Source organism: Haliotis cracherodii, unplaced genomic scaffold (assembly GCF_022045235.1).
Source record: "Haliotis cracherodii isolate W230 unplaced genomic scaffold, xgHalCrac1.p SCAF_9, whole genome shotgun sequence".
In the NCBI taxonomy this organism is placed as follows: domain Eukaryota; kingdom Metazoa; phylum Mollusca; class Gastropoda; order Lepetellida; family Haliotidae; genus Haliotis; species Haliotis cracherodii.
This window is the reverse complement of record NW_027266343.1, coordinates 28,692,848-28,700,987: the sequence shown is the minus strand read 5'-3', so window position 1 is coordinate 28,700,987 and position 8,140 is coordinate 28,692,848. Positions and strand designations below refer to the sequence as shown.

Here is an 8,140-nt window from a genome sequence, read left to right as displayed (position 1 = left end):
CAACTATGGTCCGTTATAACGAGGGGGCCAAGTGTCGCCTCGTGCTTTGATGTTCCGCAGTTTGCTGTACGCTGTAAGAGTTGCGTCCCTTGCACATCTCAGGTCCCATTCGTGGTGGGTTTGAATCCTAGATTCGCGTAAGTCATAGTTCGTGGTTTGTCAGTACCACATCCTTCATCGAGGGTCTACGATTTGACTAAAGTAAATCTTTTCTCCCACAAGAAGCAGGCACGTTGTGTTATAACTGAAATAATGTTCAAACTGTGTTCAATTAAACTCACCCATTCACTGTTATAATTACGAAAATCAGAGAGCAGGTTCAATTTTATGTGACTATCCTTTATACCGTTATAAACGATGAAGTAAGTTCTTCGTGAGCACGTGCTGGTTGTTTTTTTAGTCCTCAGACACAATGTAAGCTGGTATTTCTCGAGGTGTAAGACTGGCGATGTCATCAAGTCCGAGACTCACGCATATGCACAAGTAACGAGCCTCGTATTGCGATATGTTATGTTTAAAATACGTGGCAGGCACTTTAAACAATGTGTTGTTTCCCCTGTCGTCCATTGAAGGATGTGCGTCATGCATGATGCAAAACACATGTTACTCCACGGGACGTACGGAACAGCGGCAGCTTGCATGTGGACCGGCGCCGGGCTGGGGTGTCGTGATGTGTGTGACAGCGCCGGGGTGGGGTGACGTGATGTGTGTGACAGCGCCGAGGTGGGGTGACGTGATGTGTGTGACAGCGCCGGGGTGGGGTATCGTGATGTGTGACAGCTCCGGGGTGGGGTATCGTGATGTGTGTGACAGCGCCGGGGTGGGGTATCGTGATGTGTGTGACAGCGTCGGGGTGGGGTATTGTGATGTGTGTGACAGCGCCGGGGTGGGGTATCGTGATGTGTGTGACAGCGCAGGGGTGGGGTATCGTGATGTGTGTGACAGCGCCGGGGTGGGGTATCGTGATGTGTGTGACAGCGCCGGGGTGGGGTATCGTGATGTGTGTGACAGCGCCGGGGTGGGGTATCGTGATGTGTGTGACAGCGCCGGGCTGGAGTATCGTGATGTGTGACAGCACCGGGGTGGGGTATCGTGATGTGTGACAGCGCCGGGGTGGGGTGTCGTGATGTGTGACAGCTCCGGGGTGGGGTATCGTGATGTGTGTGACAGCGCCGGGGTGGGGTATTTTGATGTGTGTGACAGCTCCGGGATGGGGTATCGTGATGTGTGTGACAGCGCCGGGGTGGGGTATCGTGATGTGTGTGACAGCGCCGGGGTGGGGTATAGTGATGTGTGTGACAGCGCCGGGGTGGGGTATCGTGGTGTGTGTGACAGCGCCGGGGTGGGGTATTGTGATGTGTGTGACAGCTCCGGGGTGGGGTATCGTGATGTGTGTGACAGCTCCGGGGTGGGGTATCGTTATGTGTGTGACAGCGCCGGGGTGGGGTGTCGTGATGTGTGACAGCTCCGGGGTCGGGTGTCGTGATGTGTGTGACAGCGCCGGGGTAGGGTATCGGTTATGATTAGAAAAAAACTAAAGTAGTATCTTTTAACCTAACTGTGTGCGGCATCTGACATTTTTCAGAGCAAAATATTATTTCAGAATTGCAACAGGCGTGTTAATTTAACAGTAATGTAGATAATTGCATGCAGACCTACCTACGGATCAGAAGTAGTACACTGTATAAATGTAGGATATTCATATGAGCCCAACGAATAGTGATCTGAGCCTTGAGTGGGTGTTTTGGGCCCATGAAAAGGGGCATGAATGTATAAGATTGATTTGAGCCTGCTACACTAGGGATGGGGTGGGGGTGAAGGTGTGTGTGTGTGTAGGGGGGGCGGGGGGGGGGGGGGGGGGGGGGGTATCATGTATGATGTAATGTGACAGCACCGGGGTGGGGTATTATAATGTACGTGACATCGCGTTTTGACAAGTCGGATGTAACGAATAGTCGGGTATAACGCACCAAGTATTGATATCTCCTTAAGTGGTCCTCACCATTAACACTGCAGCTGTCTGGATCCGCTGGTCGTGGCATCCCCCCGTTAGGATCCCTGATCCGTCAGCACCCAGCCTCTAGGATTCACCTAACTGGTGAGCCTCAACAATCTCCATCTCCATAACTCTCTCCCCATTTTCTTCTGACATTCCGCGACATCACTATATGTGTTCAAACCCAACTTAAACAATACTCAAATATAATCATTTTCTCTCGGGTGTGTCTTGTACAGTCAGAAGTCTATATTCAACAAGGAAGCCGCCTCGTGGCTTTTGCCGGCTGCTTGCTGTATGGCTTCAATATAGCTTCTTGCAGGCCAGTTCCTTCTCTAGACGGACATATGGTCTGTGTATGTGGATCATTCCGAAGCAAGTGGCTGGCTTCGAGAGAAACCCAGTGTTACTGTTCTATATGTCTCCGCATGCGTCTCACCATGGCCATCGAATGTTGTCCAAACAACAGGCAACGCTTATAAAGGTGCGGCAGTGGATTTGAACTTTCACCGGCCACTTTTTCTGCGACGTCCAACACAACTGGACGCGCGCACCTCACACTGAGGTTATTGACCCCGCCGGTACCATATTTTCAGCCATGATCAGGAGTTTTTTGGTCGTCTGCTCGGTGCGCGAATTACGTCTGCTTATGTGATCGTCTGCTGTGGTGATGTAACTGGCGAAGGATGACTTTTGATCCTTGCAGCTTCCTGCTGAGGGGGAGAAACGCGTTGAGATGACACTATGTCAGTAGAATCCCCACGGACATACGATAGTGGAAGAAACAGCTGGCTTCCCCCTTAACGCTGAGATAAGGTTCATTGAAGCGGGGGTTGCCACCAAGTAGCTACGGCCCGTCAGATAAAGCAGATAGCACAGAGTGGAAGCGCTCAATAGCTGATACAAGCGTCAGTTTGCAAACGCGATGGATGTATAAACATTCCTAATAGCCGCATGGACTGTGTTTGGACAGCTATGTAGAAAAGTAGGGACAACATTATATCTGTATGCCACGGAGGCAACAAAGCCGATCGAGACAGATAGCAGACAACCATTTGAGAGACGAGCAGACGATATAATATCAATGTATTTTCCCCGGTGTGTTGCATGGTGAGGACTTGAGTGAAACAACGTCAGGATATATGAGTTGTGCTTAAAATCCACGCCGGAGTTGAGTAACGTTAATGCAGTGCAGATGATGTGGGTGCACGCATGTGCAGGTGGTGCGATGTAACGCGCAGAGTGCAGTATCAGTGAGGTGCAGACTCCCGACTCGAGCTGGATAGTGGGCTGTATCTTCCACTCCGTTGCCTGACCGACTGGACAAGTTGTTGTACCGAAGCAGGTAAATAGACCAACATGTTTGACCATACTCCCTCAGTAGTGTTGCTATAACACAGCCTAACTGGAACATCCGCACAGTGTCAGGTTTCTATTACAAGCACCCCTATGACCCCAATCTCGCTATCTGGGAGTTAGGTTTACCATCCTTCAGCGTTATACCTGTACTAACTACACATACTTTTAACAACAGATTAACCTCATTGTCGATTAGTTTATTCATAGCAAATCACAAATTGCTGGGAAAAGGATTTCCAATTCATATTCTGATAAATTCTTCTCACAGTGGAAACCAATCAGCCTACCTACGTTATGATAGTTATTGTTGTTTAATTATGTATTAAACATTATCTAAACATTAAACATTGTGTTTTAACATGACGTGGATCCTTAAATGTATAAGAATTCATAACTCTCCGCCTCCTTATATAAAACAGCTTCTACATTTTCTGAATATGTTAATCATGATAATACTTTCATAAACTTAGTACTTATTCAAAGTACGTTAATGAAATATGTAAACACAACCTTTTTCCATATTGATCATGTCATGATACACACGTATGACCTGAAGTAATTATTAATTATTACTGACTTTGATAAGAGGTTTTATGTATCAAAGTAGTTAATTCGATTGCAGGTATTCGTGTATCAATTATTGTAGTATAGGCGAAGGAAATGGCGTCATCAACAGAATGGTACTGTAGAGTAGATTTAAACGAAAATAGACCCATTAAAAATAGTTACAATTTCCTGTGTCAACGTACAAAGGGTATAACGTCGGCTGGATGATTGCACTTTGATTTTGCTTTGTTGAAATAGATGTTATTAGGAATATACTTGTTGTATATAAATACTACACTACATGTGCCTCTACCCACCAGTTTGAGTTGCTGTAGTGTTATATGCATACTAGGGTTACATGCATACTGTAGGGTTACATGCATACTGTAGGGTTACATGCATACTGTAGGGTTATATGCATACTGTAGGGTTACATGCATACTGCAGGGTTACATGCATACTGTAGGGTTACATGCATACTGTAGGGTTACATGCATACTGTAGGGTTACATGCATACTGTAGGGTTATATGCATACTGTAGGGTTATATGCATACTGTAGGGTTATATGAATACTGTAGGGTTACATGCATACTGTAGGGTTACATGCATACTGTAGTGTTACATGCATACTGTAGGGTTACATGCATACTGTAGGGTTACATGCATACTGTAGGGTTACATGCATACTGTAGGGTTACATGCATACTGTAGGGTTACATGCATACTGTAGGGTTATATGCATACTGTAGGGTTACATGCATACTGTAGTGTTATATGCATACTGTAGGGTTACATGCATACTGTAGTGTTATATGCATACTGTAGGGTTACATGCATACTGTAGTGTTATATGCATACTGTAGGGTTACATGCATACTGTAGGGTTATATGCATACTGTAGGGTTACATGCATACTGTAGGGTTACATGCATACTGTAGGATATATGCATACTGTAGGGTTATATGAATACTGTAGGGTTACATGCATACTGTAGGGTTACATGCATACTGTAGTGTTACATGCATACTGTAGGGTTACATGCATACTGTAGGGTTACATGCATATTGTAGTGTTACATGCATACTGTAGGGTTACATGCATACTGTAGGGTTACATGCATACTGTAGTGTTACATGCATACTGTAGGGTTACATGCATACTGTAGGGTTATATGCATACTGTAGGGTTACATGCATACTGTAGGGTTACATGCATACTGTAGGGTTACATGCATACTGTAGGGTTATATGCATACTGTAGGGTTACATGCATACTGTAGTGTTATATGCATACTGTAGGGTTACATGCATACTGTAGTGTTATATGCATACTGTAGGGTTACATGCATACTGTAGTGTTATATGCATACTGTAGGGTTACATGCATACTGTAGGGTTATATGCATACTGTAGGGTTACATGCATACTGTAGGGTTACATGCATACTGTAGGGTTACATGCATACTGTAGGGTTACATGCATACTGTAGGGTTACATGCATACTGTAGTGTTATATGCATACTGTAGGGTTACATGCATACTGTAGGGTTACATGCATACTGTAGGGTTACATGCATACTGTAGGGTTATATGCATACTGCAGGGTTACATGCATACTGTAGGGTTACATGCATACTGTAGGGTTACATGCATACTGTAGGGTTATATGCATACTGTAGGGTTACATGCATACTGTAGTGTTATATGCATACTGTAGGGTTACATGCATACTGTAGGGTTATATGCATACTGTAGGGTTACATGCATACTGTAGGGTTATATGCATACTGTAGGGTTATATGCATACTGTAGTGTTACATGCATACTGTAGGGTTATATGCATACTGTAGGGTTACATGCATACTGTAGTGTTATATGCATACTGTAGTGTTATATGCATACTGTAGGGTTACATGCATACTGTAGGATATATGCATACTGTAGTGTTATATGCATACTGTAGTGTTATATGCATACTGTAGGGTTACATGCATACTGTAGTGTTATATGCATACTGTAGTGTTATATGCATACTGTAGGATATATGCATACTGTAGTGTTATATGCATACTGTAGGGTTATATGCATACTGTAGGGTTACATGCATACTGTAGTGTTATATGCATACTGTAGTGTTATATGCATACTGTAGGGTTACATGCATACTGTAGGATATATGCATACTGTAGGGTTACATGCATACTGTAGGGTTACATGCATACTGTAGGGTTATATGCATACTGCAGGGTTACATGCATACTGTAGGGTTACATGCATACTGTAGGGTTACATGCATACTGTAGGGTTACATGCATACTGTAGGGTTACATGCATACTGTAGTGTTATATGCATACTGTAGGGTTATATGCATACTGTAGGGTTATATGCATACTGTAGGGTTACATGCATACTGTTGGGTTACATGCATACTGTAGGGTTACATGCATACTGTAGGGTTACATGCATACTGTAGAGTTATATGCATACTGTAGGGTTATATGCATACTGTAGGGTTATATGCATACTGCTATATCCTGCCCATAGTGTGATGTGGCTGCAGACATCAATATGTTTTAATGCATGACATTTTCCACGCAAGCTATACTCCTTTCAAAGGCCATGTGCAGGATATGTATCGGGTCGCTGGTTTTATAATGCTCGACTTAATGCCGGGTCACGTGTCAATGTATCATCAGCACTAAATTACGACGTCGGTATTGGGATATATACGGACTGTCAGCTCTTTGAGTATGTAGTGACGTAGCCTTGCTCCTAGGCTTTACTGAAAGATTATGATTTAAACTAATGCTTGAGAGAGAGAGAGAGAGAGAGAGAGAGAGAGAGAGAGAGAGAGAGAGAGAGAGAGAGAGAGAGAGAGAGAGAGAGAGAGAGAGAGAGTAAACATATTGATAATATGACATAATTCAGTGGAGACAGGCGGGGCTAATAAAATCTAATCTAATCTAATAAACACGCCATGTATAATTTCTGCTATCGCTGTGGCATGGTCTGAGAGAGAATTGAAGGATTAATACGGTATGCACAGGTAATGTTTAGAACTGAAACAATTAACTGAATATAAAAGTTTCAAACGGTATGCACAGGTAATATTCAGAACTGAAACAATTAACTGAATATAAAAGTTTCAAGTACGGCGACTGTCATCGATTGCTCACAGTTCGAAATAAGTAGAAAGAAAACGAAGGAGATAGTGTGAGATGGAAGGAAGGAGTGAAAGAGGTAATGGGTGAGTGAGGGTTTGTGGACTAGAACAACACACAACAGTCGGTGGTCGCGGTTCCGCTGTACCAGACGTAGTAGTACCGCGTCATGACTCTGGAAGTTATATTTAGTTAGTTTCATGTTTTCGCTAAAGTCGAGGCAAGTCTAGATCAAGCTAAACCAAGTCTAATTTCGTTGATTCACATGAAAATAGCAGAGTAGGAATGGTTCTTTTGAAAAAAATATTACAATTATGTTAAAGGCATGTTTTTTATAGTGTAAGAGAGTGAGTCTACAGATGTAGTAGCGCACTGGTCACCACACGGCGTTGTTGGGTAGATTTAATCTCGGTAACTGACGGAGATACATGTGCCAAAGTCATCACACACATGTTATCAATCACACATGTTATCAGTGGCCGTTCCCGATAGCTACGGTAAGACTGATAACCTAACACCAGCACCCCTCCCCCACACCCAATAACCTTTAACACGTATATAAACGTACGAAATATATTGCAACCTTAGTTCAGTATCTCGATAACATTGTAGAAACACGCTCAAAATTCAATGTTACATTTCAATATATATAATCATCAATATTGATTTTGAAATAAAACACGAGATCATTTTCCTGCCATTGCACCTACTGAATATTCATGATTTGATTACCCAAAATTCAGTCATCCATAAACAAAGTATGCGATTAAAAACAATTAACAAAAAGGTTCCCAAAGATGCTGAGCACAACAATAAATGGAAGCGTATAAAGTGAACTACCCGAACACTACTTTATACAAATTATCAGGAAAACAAATATATATCTGAGAAATTCCCAGCTATCTGATTACCAGGCAGGTAGCTGTCCGCTTTACCGCAGACTCCGTTATTAGCAGAGTAGAGACTAACCTCAGTGTCTACAGTTCGGCACTGCATATAACACGGCGTTTGTCTACAGTTCGGCACTTCTAAATATCAGTTTGCTTATAAACCAGCAAGACACCAGGTTACCCAT

General features: G+C 43.4%; 1 protein-coding gene across 1 annotated transcript in view; it reads left to right on the top strand.

Annotated features, from left to right (window-relative positions):
- Window positions 1–2,443: 2,443 nt before the first annotated feature.
- LOC139452065 (carbohydrate sulfotransferase 15-like) overlaps window positions 2,444–8,140 on the top strand; it is a 65,607-nt gene continuing 59,910 nt past the window's right edge. Inside the window, exon 1 of the mRNA XM_071233373.1 lies at window positions 2,444–3,341. The gene's annotated coding sequence lies outside the window, so the exon portion shown is untranslated. The remainder of the gene's footprint in view (window positions 3,342–8,140) is intronic.